This window comes from Gallus gallus, chromosome 13, assembly GCF_016699485.2.
Source record: "Gallus gallus isolate bGalGal1 chromosome 13, bGalGal1.mat.broiler.GRCg7b, whole genome shotgun sequence".
Classification (NCBI taxonomy): domain Eukaryota; kingdom Metazoa; phylum Chordata; class Aves; order Galliformes; family Phasianidae; genus Gallus; species Gallus gallus.
In genome coordinates, this window is record NC_052544.1 from 6,877,553 (window position 1) to 6,894,647 (window position 17,095).

General features: G+C 40.0%; 1 protein-coding gene across 2 annotated transcripts in view; it reads left to right on the forward strand.

The window, feature by feature from the left end:
* Positions 1–17,095, forward strand: part of GABRB2 (gamma-aminobutyric acid type A receptor beta2 subunit) — a 335,870-nt gene that overhangs the window by 110,187 nt on the left and 208,588 nt on the right. The gene's annotated exons all lie outside the window — the stretch shown is intronic.

Genomic DNA, 17,095 nt, shown 5'->3' on the forward strand with positions numbered 1-17,095 from the left:
AGAAGCTGCAAAGCAACCAATGCTCCACTCTTATGCATGGTTCTGTGGGGTCACCCTTTATCTCTTTGCATGTTATGGATTTCTAAATGCCTCCCCCAACATCTAAATGCTGAGGGAAGGCCTAGGCTTCATGGGAGTCAGACACAGCCTCTGGGAGGGTAAGGACAGTTTCCAGAACTCCTGCACTGTGCACTGCGTTCTGTACAGTGAGTCTGAGTCTTTGCCTACCAAAATTCCTCAACCGGCTTTGGTTTGCTTGTTCAGTTTCCAAATCCTGTCTCCTTGTGCTACCCTTGTTCCTTCCAAAACTCAGTTTAGGATCTAAAACAAGGCAGGTGACTCATGTTGTCCTTTGAAGGCAAGAAATCCTGACATTGAACGTATACAGTGTATGCTGTGAATGGATGCCCAGCATGTATGCAGTCATGGGAATTGCATTTAGTCAGCACTCTTCGGGGAAGGTTTCTATTGTAGTGAGCACCAAAAAACCAATCAGCAGCCCCTGAAACCTGCTGATGGGGCATTACTGCAGAATGTACAGGGCTAGGCGTGAGATAAGCTTAAATGAAGGGAGAGAGGTCAGGGAGAAATGCTAAGATCAGATGCAGACAGCACGGGTAGTTGTATTTAATGGAGGCTTCATAACAGTGTGAATAGCATGTTGACTTTGGGTCTTACTTTTTGTCCTTCTGGATAATGCAGCTCAATTCCCCTTTTCCCAAGTCTTTTACATTATCTGAATTGAATCCTAAGTGCTACATTCAGAGGCTCATTGCCTTTACTCAGAATTCCTGAGAGGGAAGCATCTCTTGCCAGGCAATTTTCAACTCCTGCCTAGAGTAGGCTGAGTTGTTTATCTGGATTTTACTTTTCAAATGGTTAATGATAATGAACTGTAATTGAGAACTGCTTCAGGCTCATTAATATGTATGTTGTCATCCATTTATCTACTTGTTTCCTTTGAAATCACCTTCTCAAAGCTTTGGAGTGATGTTTGGTATTCATACTTTTTTTCTGCCCTCTTGCTAATATTTGCAGAGGTTTGGTTTTTTTTTTTTTTTCTTTTTTAGGACTATATCCTTGTAATGTCTTTTTTTCTGAGTAAATTTCAGATATTTCAAATATTTTCTGTAACTGTAGACTTGATTTCTAATCACTCCACATATTCTGAGTGTTTAAATGCATTTCTAATGTGCAAATAGCTGAGAAGTTGTTTCTTCTATAATTTTCAGTTATATCTTGCTTTTGCTCTTGTCATTAACATGTCTACTCTTTTTGGCGCAAGATGCTACTGAAAACAAGATATTATATTTCTAGCTTTTAGTTTGCTTTGACCAAGGCCCTGTTGTGCATTAATAAATCTGACCTTACTGTTTTGAGAGCTCTTTTTATTGTTATATGATATTTTTCAGGATGTGATTTTTCAAACTTCCAACTCACCTGCTTTAAAACAGGTTTAGCAGTTTAAACAACCACTTACATGCTAAGCTTCTGCAGGTACAGGAGCAAGTACAAGTACCAGGAGCTTATAGTCTCAGAAGGGCTCAGCCAGTAGAAGTAAATTGAAGACACAAATGCAAGAACCACTCTTGCCCCTTCCCAAGCTCCAGGAATGTTTTCATGTCTACTCTATTTATTAGCAAGAAAACTGTGTTTTGAGAATATTTAGTAAAAGAAGCGTCATATGTATGAACAGCCTGTAAGAGCTGCTGCTTGCTTTCAGACATGGAAGACGCTTGCTTCTTTTTTTACCAGTTGCACAACTATTAAGGAAAGTGAACCCTATACAAATGAACCCCTGCAGCCTTTCTTAGTCATTCATGGTGCATCTCTGTTTCTTGGCCTGTCACAAGTACTGGGCTTGGAACTAGTTTTTGTAGTGTGGACATGTACTGCTCATTGTCTGCCTTGTGTACAAACCAGGGAGACGTGCATGTATTTAAGGGACTACTAATTAGGTACTGCTGGATGCAGGTAGCTCAGGCTCCTTCCTCCAACCCGGCATTCTCCCTTCATAAATCAGTGGTGCATTCTGAGAATCTTATCCTGGACATCCTGTGGGTTCATTCCTGAAGCTGCTTCTTCTCCCTTGCTTCCATGAATAGCATATCTGTGCTTTCTGCTCTAAGTAGGAAACGGGAGCTCAGCTCTGAAAGCCTCATTAGTGTGCTTCAATCTGAGCAATCCCACATGAAAGAGGACTGTATCATTAGTAAGAGAAACAAATTTTCTTCATGATCATTCACAGTTAAATGGAAAGCTGAAAATAATAACAGATGAAAACCAAAATGAAATAGTGTTTATTCTAGTTCTATTCATTCTAATTTTAGTCCGCCTTGTAAGGACACTTTTTCAAACATGAGTTTTGGAAGAGATTCTCTTCTTTAAGAATGCCAACAAAACAAACATAGAACAACAGCAAAACAATCCTGAATATTTGTAACTATTTTTGTTACACTGCTTGTTTTTCCTGGAAGAAAAGTTTAGTATTTTGGTCTTAATGATAGTGCTTAATTGTCAGCTCTCCTCCATTGGAAATACTGCTCCAAACACCAGTACTGGAAGCCTGAAAAACTGGTTATGAGAGCTCTTGGCAAGCTCAGTTTCAAAGATATCTTTGTCTGCAGACACCCCCTGATTCAAAGGGAGCTCATTCAGAAACATTCCACCCTTATCAAATGACTTACACCCCACTTTTTAAACTCAAATCCTTCCACTCCCTACATGAGTGCATTGTTCAGGCTTTGGCCTACTAACCATTGGCAGGACACTGATAGAAGAAGCTGTATGCTTTCTTTTTGTATTTTATTTGCTCAAGTTTCTAGTTTTCCTTTTCTTAAAGTATCTTTTATTTAAAGACTGTTTTGATTTTGTTCTATTTTAAAATAATAATAGGATAAAGTAGGTAATATATTACTGCATAGCTCTTTTCAAAGTGGAATTTTGCTTCGTACGAAGGCTTTTTAGGCATGACCAACTAGGAGTTTTAGTTACTATTCAGACAGTGATACTGACTGCAGTGCTACAAGCAAGAAGTCTGGTTGAAGTTACACTTGAGTTCACATCTTACCATTCTATATTTGCACTAGAAAATTATTTTGGGGTCTGAAACTACAGTAAAGGCATTCTTAGTACCCTGCATTTTGGTGGAGAATGCCTATTCTGCAGGGATCAAACTCAACCACCATGTGTTCCATTGAGTAGCTCTTTGTGTACCTCACTGACATCGACACAGAGCTCAAGCTATGGAGATCAAAGTGCAGAACTGCGCAGAGCCCCGTGAAGGTTCTGCCCAGGTTTCTTGTTGCCCATGAAGTGAACGCACAGGTGTACATCTTGGGGCCACTCTGGCATAGCGCGAGGAAACAGAACTGCCATAAGTTCCTCAATTCATGAACGATGTCTTATGTGAAGTACCTCAGAGACAAAATCATGTCACTTCTGACTGCTGCACTTTATAAAAAGGGAAAATCTTTAAGTATTATTGAATCTAGCCTTTAAAAGTTTCTTCACTTTGTTTCTTATGTGTTACAGTTCAAGTTCCTTTTCATCATTGCTATACATCGTAACTCTTGTCATCACAGTGAATAGTTTGTGATTCCTAGTTTGTTTCTGTAATACAACTTCTAGTTGTGCCAATTTGCGCAGCTTTCCCAAATGGAAAATAGGCAGGAGAGTGCAATTGCATAATTAGAAAATATACATTTGTATCTTCTCCCACTGCTCTGACAGCAGCTTGCCACCATGACTTCTGCAGGTGGAAGAGCAGCTGTTCTGCAGCTGACATCCGCTGCCCTCGGCCAGCTGGCAGGGGAGCTGCAGCCCTGCCTCTGTGCGGGCTCACAGATGTCCCTCCTGAGATGTCTTTGCACAGAGTGTGATCAAACAGTGCCAGACTTGGCACTGCTGTTTGGTACAAAAGGGGGAGTTGCATGTCAGTGAGCTGGTGTAGATGCATTGATTTAAAAACAAACAAACAAAAAGCAAAACACCCCCATCTGGGGTGTCATAAGAAATGACAGTTATATGGATTGTAAGTTATGGTCTAATTCCCTGGGGACTGTTTTCTCTTACAAAGCACTGAGAAAAGAGTGATTATGCAAGCTGATGTCCCTACTGCCTGAGTGGCCCACCCTGCATGTCCCCATGTCCCACAGGGCTCAGCTGCCCCTGCTGATTTGGTTGAACGCTCTGTTCAGCTTTGGAAATGAAGTGGGAAGAAAGTGTGAAAAGTTTATGAAGAAAAGGAGACTACTTGTAATGTAATTACTCGAGATTCAGGGAAACCTTGTATCCTTGCTCTTATATTTTAACGGGAGGGTGAGGATGTGGAAGATAGCTGTTCTTGATCGCCTATTGCATCACTGTGTGTGATCTGCAGATCAGCAGTGTTATAAGTAACAGCTTCATTTTTCCAAGCAGGAACACTGGTAATGCTACTTTTCCTGGATGCCTCTGTTTCCTACCATTACCCAATCTTCTGCTTTTACAAAAATCACGCAGAACTGAGATTGTAAATTGGTCATACATCAGCCTTCTGTGAAATGTGAAATAGTTGTAAGCCGAGGATGCCTTCTGTGAAAAATGTTCAATATCCTTACATTGCCTGTGGACATGCAGAACAGAAAATGCCAGATAACATTTCTCCTTCGCAGTCTTTGACTGCAAAGCAGTGTGAAATCAGGCTAATTTATCAAGTAATTATCATAGTGTGATGTCATTGCCAGAAATATTGGAAGTATTTTAAGAACAGAACTTAAGAAGACCTTATTTTAAGAATAGAAGTTTTATATATAATCCTGTACTATCTGCTCCAACTGAACAAGCAAACAAAGCGATGCAAGGTCGATCTTTAAAAAAAAAAAAAAAAAAAAAAGATGGGGAAAATATTATTTTTGTTTAGTTACAAAAGGTGGGGAAGGATTCGTAATAACGACAGACGTGTTGAATGGAAGAAAAGAAATATTGCTGTGATCTCTTCCCAATTGCTTTCTATTAAATGGTTTAAAACCAATTTTTTATAGTTTGGACAATATAATGGAGACATTCATTTCAAAACCTTTTGATGTCAGGTTAATAATCTGTTCTTTGTTAGCACTGAGATGCTTCAGGGTGTGTGTTAGGAGGATATTGATTTATTTTTCAGGCCCTCAAAATCATTGCTCTTCTGACCTCTGCTCACAATTTAGGTGTGCCCCAAGTGTGCTAGAGCAGCCAGCCACTTAGAGGTTGAGAGCAGACTGGCTTGGTGGGGCTTTGCTTCATCGAACTTTGAAGGTAATCCTTCCTCAAGCACTGTCAGAGGAAATCAGCTACCAAACGTTCAGAGGAAATGTGAGTTGGTCAGAGGTTATAGCATGGAGTCAAGTATCTGCCATTAGGAAAGTGCTAGCTTTTCAATAGAAATAGAAATGAGAGGAAGGAGGGCAGATTTGGAAAGCTTTCTTCCTGATCAGTGCATAAAACTTAACAAACCAATGGTCAGTTAGTCAGTTCTGTATGAACTGGCAGACATGTCATGTACACACAAATTGCTTGTGATTACTAATTCCTGTTTTCAGCAGTAACCCAACAAGGGGATTTGACCACTACTGGTTGAGGCAGAGAGGTGTATGAGAGTAAGAGTGAGCTTTGCTTTGACAGAGGAGCTATTATGTCTCCTGCAACAACACCAAATATCTCACTGTTTCACAACAGCACCATTCCCTAGTTTCTCAAGCTTTTTCTAAAATGACATCTAAATTTGTGATCTATCATGGCAAGGAACAGAAAGGATTCTAAAAAAAATCCCTTCAACTACTACAGGGTGGAGGAATCCCAAAGCAACTCCTTCTCCTTTCTTTTATCCACTCCTGAGCTACTAAGCACTGCAGTGATGTTTATCTAATAACTCCATTCCCCTTGAGGCACATTTTCTATTAATAGTAATTATCTATGACTTATAATTTATCTTGAATTCTCCTTACTAGTGCAGCACTTGAACTGATTATGTACTCCCACTATTAGAATAAAAAATGATGTGACTGCATTCTTAATAACAGCTGCATATAAGGATGTGCATAAAAATATCCTATCTTCTGAAAGTGAGAGGTGTTTCTACCCACAGTGAGGTGGATGAATGTTCACCAATTGCGGAGTAAGTGGGATGAAAAGACTCCTGACATTGTCTTTAACTAGATAGAATGTCTGCTGACACTGACTTGCATGATTTGGGAGACTCAAATTATTCTTAGTGTGCTTATGTATTATAGAAACTCCAAGAACGATGATAATTTTGGTACTATATTGGGGATTTTCACTGCCATGAACATGTAATAAGGCAGGCCGTGATTTCAGTAGTCAATGTATGTAAAAAGGATAAAAATCATCACAATGGGTAATCCCATAAATTCCAGAAGGATCATGATCTTCCCAAGGTCATATGTGAGACAGCACCAGGAAGCAGATAGAAACATTCTGACTTGTGGTTTAGTGCGTGATCTGTAATGTCCTGCATCTTACTGGTGGAAAATAGTGTCCAGATGGCTGTACTTCTATCTGGATTGTAGTTGGAAACTGTATATTCTTTTCAGTACTTGGAGTATTTGAGCAAATCCATCTAGGCAGTGAATGCTATCTTTACCTGTTTAAAATAGGAGATCAGGTTTTGCAGAATGTGCAAACGTAGGTTGGAAAATTCCAGCTAGGAGAAGAGCAGGTGGATTTTATCCCTTTGCAAAATAATTCATTTTGCAACTGTACAATTTGTTGTATAGATGTTGTGATTCTATTGGTAGCTATGAGACATGTCGCGGGGGAAGAAACTTTGGAGTTCTGATTTTTGCTCTGTCTCGACTCATCTGAACTTTGAAAGCTGCGCTGAGATTTTTAAAAGCAGTCTGCAGTTTTGAATGTCTTATGTCAGCTCAGTGGTTCGTGTACAACAAAAAATGAACAAGTGAGAGTTTTCCAGTGTATTTGATGCTGAATGGCACACTGAGCTGGTAACCCTGCCACTTTAAATCAAGAAAATCAAAATAAAAAAAAAAAACACCTGCAATCACTTCACAGGAGTAAAATGTAGTGGCTTATCATTGCAGAGTCTTCTGAATTATTTCTTTTTCCCAAAATCAATCACTTCTGCAGCAAATGACAAATAATAATATTAATAATAATAAAAAAATAAGATTTAAAATTCTGTGTTAGGAAAAGGTGTCAGGCACTTTGGACCTAGATCTTCCCAATTTTCTATGTACTAAAAAGCTCTTATTTCTGAAGTAGATAGCAATTTGCATTCCTGTGTAGGTCATTTCTGCAAGGAGCCTTGTTGGGGCTCATTCATAGCAGCTGCAGGTGTGCCAGTGGTTGGGGAAAATGTACTTTTTGGATAGGCTGAACTGGGCGGGAGACCATGAACAGCACAAGTCTGAATATCAACTGGGATAGAGTATTCCCAAGGGAGGCAAGTCAGTGATACTGAGATCACCCAGCAAACTAAACAAGAAACATGAATTTGCTTGTGACTCTTTTTTTTTCTTTTTCTTCTTTTTCTTTTTAGTCTTGTGCAAACGGTGGTGGTTTTGGGGGTTTTCCAGGGAACACTTCACTTAAAAAAAAAAAACAAAGAAAACCAAAGGACTAGCAGAATCAATTAAATTTCTAAATACATTAATTACAATTGAAAATGAACTAGTAATACTTCGTGTAACTGCACGGTCTGGTGACACCTGTCACTGCAGTATACTCAAATTACCATCACAGAATCTCAAGGTTGGAAAGGACCTGTAAGATCATCTAGTCTAACTGTCCTCCCATTACCATTACTACCACAGGCCACTAAACCGTATCTCGTAGCTCCTCATCCAGATGCCCGTTGAACACTGCCAGGGTCGGCAACTCCACCACCTCCCTGGGCAGCCATTCCAGCACCTGGCCACTCTCTGAGAGAAAAAGTTTTTCCTTACATCTAACCTAAACCTCCTCTGGTACAACTTGTGGCCATTTCCTATTATGTTTAATACTTCTAATCTTTCATGGAACTTCATATTCTGTTTTGTTTACCTCATTTTAAGAAAGACTTGAGCAAAGTTATGCCAGGTGGAGGAAAAGACTCAGGATTAGAGGTGATTACAGGAGCATGTAAAGTCACTTACAAGTAAATAAATGCCACAGAGAATTTACATTTGAAGATTTTCGTTTATCGCTTGTTCAATTGAAGACACCATGATAAAATATATGGCTAACTTGCTCTGATTCAATATTGAGTTCTTGTGCCATGTTGAGATGAATAAATGGAACTAGACAATGTTGAAGCAATTAGAAAATCCTCAATCAAGGATACAGTGCAATCTATCTATGTTACTTAAGAATTTACTGATGAATATACAAAATAAATTTGCTGCTTCTGATCCTTGATATATCTGGCAGTTAAATCTCTGAACTGATGAATGGAATTAACGTATGCTCATCCACCCCTCAGTCTTTACACATCTTCACTAGTACGTGTAGTACCTAAAAGCATTTTAGTAAGCCCACAAAGTGAGAATTTGTCTGAAAGTTATACTTATGTATGAGTTCCCATAATTACCTGCCCATGTTAACAAGCATCTCTGACAATTTTTCATATTTAGCAAACTGAGTGAAGCCCCTGAGCTCTGTGATCACTGTTTTCTCTTAGTTAAAGCAGAACTTCATTGCTGGCTTTTAGCTTCTAGCAGTCAACTGCAATTTTTGCTAATCTTGCAAGGAAGTAATGAGAAGCCTAGAGCAGGAATGCTTCTCACAAAATTCAGTGTAAAATGTTATAATGCAAACTGCTTAGAATGCTTAAAAAGTGCTTGAGAATTAGTTTGCATAAAAGTCTTTCTTTGGCTTGGAAATTTTGGATTCGAGCTGATCTGCTTAGAAATCCTGTGTTTTGTACCTGTCTTTCTTTGTCTTATTCCAGATGACAGAGCAGTTTCTGAGCAGCGCTGCCAAACGAGTCTCCAATGTTAGTTGAGCGTGTGGGACAGTTGAATAATCTACTGTGCAGTGCTAGTGATCCTCAGGACTTTGACAGATTTTTTCTGAATTTGGCCTGCTTTTTATTTTATTTATTTATACAGTAGTAAGACTCCAGGAATTAACATAAAAATACTGGATTTTCATTCTCCTTACATCCCAAACCTGGAAAAAAGAATGTACCACCCTTATTCTTTCTGCTTGGTAATACAGAAGCAGAGGACAGTGGCAGCAGAAGTTATTTTCCTATTAGGTTGTTAGGGATGTGGAGACATTTTAGGTGTTTCCAAACAGAAGCCGGAAAAATGTGTCCAATAAGTTTACCAATCCCAGAGAACTGACTGTAAATATGCTTACATGTAAAAAGTATCCGATAATCAGAAAGGTTATAGTCATTTAATTTAGAGTAGAAAGGAAAAGAAACACATATTTTTATTAAATTAGAATGTCAGTTATTTAGTAGAACTGGCTTTTGTTAGTAATGAACTGCAACGTTAAGACATCACGGTGCTAATGATAAAACTATGATAAGTTCAACTCCAAAAGCACTGATAAAGGGTAGATATAGTGTAGCCAGAGAGTTATGGTCGATAGCTCTGTGTTCAGGTGGAGGTCAGTAATGAGCGGTGTCCCTCAGCAGTCCATCTTAGGTCCAGTACTCTTATCAGTGACATAGATGATGAGATTGCACTCTCAGCAAGTTTGCTGATAACGCCAAGCTGAGTGGTGCAGTTGATACAGTGGAAGTGAGCCATCCAGAGTGACCTTGAAAGGTGGGCCCTTGTGAACCTAAGGAAGTTCAAAAGAGCAAAGTGCAACGTTTTGTGCTTGGGTTGAGGTAATCCCAGATATGTATACAAACTGGGAGAAGAACTCCTTGAGAGTAGCCCTGCTGAGAAGGACTTAAGGGTCCTGGTTGATGAAAAACTTAACATGAGCCAGCACTGTGGGCTTGCAGCTCAGAAGGCCAATGCTATCCTGGGTTTCATCAAAGAGGAGTGGCCAGCTGGGACAGGGAGGTGATTGTCCCTCTTTATTCTGCCCTCATGAGGACCCATCTGGAGTACTGTGTCCAGGTCTGGGGACCCAACACAGGTCAGTTGTGGAGCTTTTAGAGAGAGGGTCCAGAGGAGGGCCACCAAGATGATCGAAGGGCTGGAGCGCCTTTCCTACAAAGATAGGCTGAAGGAACTGGGCTTGTTCAGCCTGGAAAAGAGAAGGCTGCAGGGAGACTTCATTGCAGCCTTGCAATATTTGAATTGAGCTTTTAAACGTGAGGGAAATCAACTTTTTACATGGGTAGAGGGGGAATAGTTTTAAACTAAAAGAAGGGAAGTTTAGATTGGTTGTCAGGAGGAGATTTTTTACTGAAAGAGTGGTGAGGTGCTGGCGCAGGCTGCCCAGAGAAGCTGTGGATGCCCCATCCCTCAAGGTGTTTCAGGCCAGGTTGAATGGGATCCAGGGCAATCTGATTTGGTACTTGACCTAGTGGCTGGCAGCCCTGCCTGTGGCAGGAGGGTTGAAACTTGATGGTACTTGAGATCCCTTCCAACCCAAGCCATTCTATGATACTATGATATGAGGACTCTTTCTGTGGAATGACAAGTATATCCTAGAGTATCAAGCAGTCAGTTAAGAAACTTTCAAAATGGATGCCAAATGAAAGATACAAAAGATATTTAAGGTAAAGTTTCCTTGAACTTTCCACAAAGTGACACTTGCACTTATGTCATGCAAGTCTTTTTCTGGAGTAAACAATTTTGTTCTTAGCAAGAGAAAATGCTAATTCTGTCCTGAAATTCCTCTAAGCATTTCCAGTGAGAAAATGTTGGTCATAAAATCCATCAGCTTTACTTGGTCTATTTATTTAAAACCAATTTTTCTCTCTCTCTCTGATCTGATGGCTGAATGGGAGCCCCCCCAAGACCGGTGGTGGGATGTCAGGCCTGGAGCTGAGCTTTGGACCCATCAGCGCTTCATGGTGTCCTCGAACATGCTTCTGTCTCCTGCATACTGTAACCTGCAGTCATGGCAATAATAGTAGTTAGGCTTGGTGTACTGAAAATTTACAAATGTTTCTGAGTCCTACAACGAATCAGTTTTTTTGTTTTTTTTTTTTTAACAGTAAACTGTATTTTGCATTCATATCTTCGCTCTTTCTAGATACTCTTTTTTTCTTTTAGCTCTCTTTTCCTGAATCTATTCAGCTCAGATAACTCCACATTTTTTTAATAAGTATTCCTGGGAAAGCTATATGGGAATTTTAATTACAATTGTTATTCCAGCTGTAGCATGATGAGGTGTTTTAGAGGCTTCTCGACATACTTGCTTGTGCAACTGTTTCGACTGGAAACATCTCTTTTTTGCACTACATCTTCTTCTTAATTACTTTTTCATGAGGTTAATTAATCTGTGTGCTCAGCTGGCACATGAAGTACAAAATACAACCCTAGCATCATTTTATTACTTAAGTGCACCAGCTGTTATTGACCGGAAAGACTGGGTCCCAGCAAGCAACTGGCATTGTGATCAATAAGCCGTGCATTATAGGCACTTAATTGACGTATAGTGAAAAAACAGATTAACCAAAGTGTGTCAGTAAGGTAAGTGAAATGTTTATATATGACAGGGAAATCATAAGTATTTTAATAAAAACATTTAGAAGTCAAAAGGTAGAAACGAGCCCTTAAAGGATACCATATCATGAGACAAGTGGTGATTTGCACATCATCCAGGATGTGTACGTGTGGTTACATAACAGAGTCAATACTGACTTATTGCAAACGTCTGTGTTTGGAACTGATCACTGTGTGCCTTTCACAGACTATTCTCCTTTTGCATGAACAAGTTAGACTGGCACTGTCTTATTGTCTTGGGATTTGTAAGTGATGTCCTCATATTTCATGTAAAATTGGGACCTGTCTCCCACTTAGAGCTTGCTGTGAGGTGGTGGAACTAGTAGGAAGGAGGACTGATACAGGTTAAAACAGGTTGCGTAGTGCTGATGGAGAAAAGCTCTTTGGTTGTATATAGGTGTGGTAGGATGTAGTTTCTAGTAGCAGATGTGTGTTGTAGCAACTGTGAAAGATAACGACAGCTTAAATAAATTAGTGATTTTTTTTCCCCCATCTCTACATGCATACGTATACTCTCCATACGTGCCATAAAAAGCTAAGGACTCCTCTTGCTCTCTTCATGGAAAATATTCTTACAGTTAAATAATGGTAGAGTGGTAAATTGTTCTTTCTGCAGCTGTCCGTTCTAAACTGGACATAAACCTCTCATCATGTGATAAGTGCATACTATTAAAACCATGTTAATAGTCTCAATTGCAAGTGGATATTAAACAGTAAGATAATAAGAGCTGTTTAAGATCTAAACATAATTAACTTATTTTGATATTATGTACTGTCATATTTTTGTAAAGACGTCAGTAAATTTTTTACTAAAATAGAGTTCTGACTGTGAATAGTGCAACCAAAAAGCACCGTGAGATTTAGGCATGGGACAATCATTTGCTATATGGATGGCACAGAACTCTGGAACAGTCTTCTACTTTCAGAATAGCCACCGGGAGATGTATGCTGTTCTTCAAGGCTGCTCGTGGCAATGCAGCTATGAAAGCACTTTGTAACAACAGTACTCTGGCCCTAAAATGAGCACAGTATATTGGATAAAGAAATAATGCACTCCTAGGTCATTTCATTTCATTTTATAAAAATAAAAGGCATGGTAAAACTACTCAGTGCGCCTTATTCTGCTATTTCTCGTGCTGGTTCAGCAGTAACAAAAATCTGATCATGAATAACGTATTTGACAGTTGACAAAAACGTTATAAAGTAGTGATTTGTATAGTTCAACCACATGTAGAAATATTTCTATTATTATTATTTTAATGCGGAAGAAGAGAAGGATGAAGTAGTTGTGTAGAGAGAGTTCAGGTTTTTGGAGGGATTAAAGAGTTTTCATGTTTTAGAAAAAAGTACCATGAATGCTGTTTGAAAACATGAGAATGAGTTTTTGAAAACCACATTGTACAGAAGTGAGAAATGCTGAGAAATTGCCTGTCATGGCCTTGAGTGGGTGATAGCAGGTGATGGCCACAGGCTTGTTATAAAAGCCACAGCAATATGCATCTGCCATAACTCAACATGTTAAAAGCGGAGTCTGCTTTTTGTTTTCAATTTAATGAACAAGGAGAAAAATCAGTTGTGATATCCAGCAACTGAAGGACACAAGAACCAATTGGTTTTGCAGGACTGGACACCCCAGTCACCTTCCAAGCAAGAGGAAGCTTTCAGGCACACTCGGGGCAAGGGGACTGCAGCAGCCAGGGCTGTCTCCTGCCCAGCAGTGTCAGAGCTGTGGCTGTGTGCCCCTCGTGCCCCCACCAGCAGCCACTTGTCATCCTTAGCGGAGCCCTCACCCTGCTGCAGGGAGTGTGAGTCAGGAGGTCTTTGGTCATATAAGTCAGGCTATAAACATTCTTTGAGGTCTGTCATAATTCTTACTATTTTATGTGAATATCTGCACCTCCTTTTTTTATCCTTAGAATAACCAGATCACGTTGCTGCCAGGTTCACCACACTTTCTTTAGTCACTTTGAGCTCTTTCCAAAAGCCTCTCAATAGTCCTTACTGCTTTCTACCCACATCTTGGGCAGTACTGGGAAAGGTGCCGTGATCCTCTACATGTGCACTCTGCTCCTGGAGGCCACGTGTGGTTTTGGACTGCAGACAGTGCACAGCTCTGGTGCATGGGGACTCGTGCAGTGCTTTAGCAAGTGACAGACAGCTCAGCTCTATGATAGAAATGATATAATGTGAATAAATGCCCACGGATATTCCAGGGATAGTGTCCTGGGTAAGTGTTATGTTTTAACTAATTGGTCTTTGTGCAATCTTTAGGGAAGAAATGACTTTGTTGAATATCATGCCTTTTTTTTTTCCCCACCTCTCTTCCATTGGGTCTACATTATAGATAATGGAATTTTGGTTCATTTCTGTTGAAACTGTTTATCAGTGGAAAATTGTTTTCTCCACCAAACAAAACTTAATCCACAATAAACTTTGTTTATTTATTCTGTAGAAAATATTGTCAGGGAAGGTGCTGTGGGAGCAAGGATGTAGTTTAGACCCAAACCTAAAACACTCCAGTCAAAAGTATTAAAATTAAGAAAAATAATTTGCAAGACTAATGTTTTGGCTTTAATAAAATCACAGAATAACGTCTATGAATGTTCTGTCTTAATTTATGTTCATTGGCATCTCACAGGAAAGGAAGGCAGGATATTTTTTTTTTTCCAATTTAACCTTTCTAATGCAAGAGCCACTTTTGCTACGATTCTGCTCAACAGCTGAAGAAGTTGTCCAGCAGCTCTTGTGGAGCCCCTTCACGTAGGTGTGAACTGAGCCTTGGAGTGGGACGTGCTGCACTATGCAGAAATAAGCACCCTGCTTGGAATTCCTCCGAGACAGATAAATCCATGTTTCGGTCTAGGAAAACATTTGTATTAATAACAGCTTAAGTAAGGATGACTTAGTTTGGTGTCACTACAGATTAGTATTTATTGACCTCAATCTATCAAGTTTTTATTTAATTACCTAGAGATGTAAGCAGAACAGTATGAGCAGTGACTGAGGAAAACAGTTCGCCAACATTCTCTAAGGCTTCAGAAGTGGGTTTTTTTTGTGTTTTAAATCACGGAAAAGAGTTGATCTGACTTGAGTACTGTCTGCCTAACAGGTTCTGTGGGTTTTGTCAGCGTAGGACATCGTATCAGAAAGGATCTCAGAGAGACTCCCAAATCTCAGGAACTTCCCATATTCTATTATTTGGATGCTATTTTCACATGATGTTTTTGCTCTCCTGGAACCTGATGTATCAAAGAAAGTACATTCAGTAGCAAGTACTCAGATTGGACTCAGGTTGAAGTCTTATTTATTCTGTGCTGTTCTAGTGATGTGAATGACCTAGAGGGCCCACTGTCCTTCAATACCAGAGCAAAATCACTAGGTCCAGGATTTCACTGCAACTGCACAAAGACCTTTTCCACCTCTTCAGCCCTCAGGGCAATGTGAGTAGTGTGGCCAGAAAGCAGAAGGGCTCAAATACTGAATGTGGTCTTCATTAATCTCTTATTAGCAGAGTGCCTTAGAGACTACTGTGGATTACATGACTTTTGAATAATCTTGGTGACCAAACTGCCTGTGGAAATACGTAACAAAATCCAGTTCTGCCTTCTCTTTTTAGTACTAAAATGAGAGCAGCTTTACATTACAACCTGGTGTCTCTGGAAAATTTTTTTCCTTGTTAGGGTGTCATGGGAGATGTTTTGAGATCATCACAGAATTGCTTGAGTTGGAAGAGACCTTTAAAAGTCATCTAGTCCAACTCCCCTGCAGTGAACAGGGACACCTACTGCTCCATCAGGTGCTCAGAGCTTGGTCCGTCCTGACCTTGAAGGTCTCCAAGAACAGGGTTTCCACCAGCTCTCTGGGCAACCTGCTTCAGTACTTCACTATCCTTATCATATATTTTTTTCTTATATCCAGTCTAAATCTCCCCTCTTTTACTTTGAAACCATTTCTTCTTGTCCTGTCACAACAGAGCCTTGTAAAGAGCCTGTTTCCTTCTTTCTTACAGCCCTCTTAGATACTCACAGGCTGCTCTCAGGTCTCCCCAGAGCCTTCTCTTCTCCGGGCTGCACAGCCCCAGCTCTCAGCCTGTCCCTGTAGGGAAGCTGTTCCATCCCTTGGATCATTTTTGTGGCCCTCCTCTGGACGCACTCCAGTAGATCAACGTCTCTCCTGTACTGAGGATCCCACATCTGGGCACAGTACTGCAGGTGAGGCCTCACCAGCAGATTACCCCACCTTTAAATGGATCTCTTAGAGGAAGCCTTACATTTGCCCATCACTGACCTGAATGTTTTCCTGATGATTTCAGGACATTGGGATGCTCATTTATAGTCATGACTGCTTGATCGGCCCCCAATGATACCTTGTGAGTAAACAAATTCCTTTCCAATCTTAAAATCAAGATGGAATGTTGTAGTCTTGTGAATCTTAACTTCTAGTACAGCTGGAATTGAACTTGCTTACCTTTGTTTGCTGCTTATTGGTCCTGAATAGAGCACTTTTATCCAGTGGTTTTAATTTATTTCAAGCACGGACTAATACTCTTGTGTCTGCTCTGTAAAGAACTGTTAATGAACTGATGTCAACTGTAGAAAGCCATTTTCTGATACAGAATATATTGCTGTAGTGCAGAATAGAAGTGTATTAATAGGTACATTGTATACAGAGCTTTCTAAACATATCTGTTTTTTAAGGCTTCTGAGTTCCTGCACCCCTGAGGATTTTTTGTTCTTTATTCACTGTTAGAATATTCTCATGTACACTTCATACGGTACAGAGAGACGGGTTTGGTCTTTTGGAGTTTAATTCTTTAATTCAAAAAAAATAATCCATGTAGCTGGCATTTCTGAGTATAGCTTTTAAGGATACATTCACCTTAATACGTGTAATAACTGAAATTTGTAGGCACTGCTTTTTGGGCATCTCAATCCATGGTAAATGGATTTAGGTAGTTTTTTTGTAATAGGTTCATAGGATCATAGAATATGCTGAGTTGGAAGGAAGCCACAAGGACCATGGAGTCTAACTCCTGGCTTCAAACAGCACTACCCAAAAATCAGGCCCTGTGTCTGAGAGCATTGTCTGAATGTTCCCTCACCTCCGGCAGCTCGCAGTTACTGCTGTTTCATCCACCTGAAAATAATTCAGTTAGTGGTAAAAGATGTCTGACTCCATCTGCGAGACATGTGTGCTGACATCTGTCAGCCAGCCTCTGTCCACCTTGTCAGATTCACACTGTTTGAAAAGAACTCTTTCTGACCATTCCCATTCTGTTGCATTGTGGCATTCAAGTCCTTCTCACAGACTAGTCTAAGGAACTTAGCGATTCCTCAGTATGTTTTTCCCAGTGAGGTTGCAAATGCTCTCAATTGACTTAAATAGTGGTCAGTTCAGTCAGCTGTCAGGATGAGGATGAAAGCACGCGGCAAACGGCATAGTTTGAGCTTTGGTATTGTTTCTTACTATTATTTGTT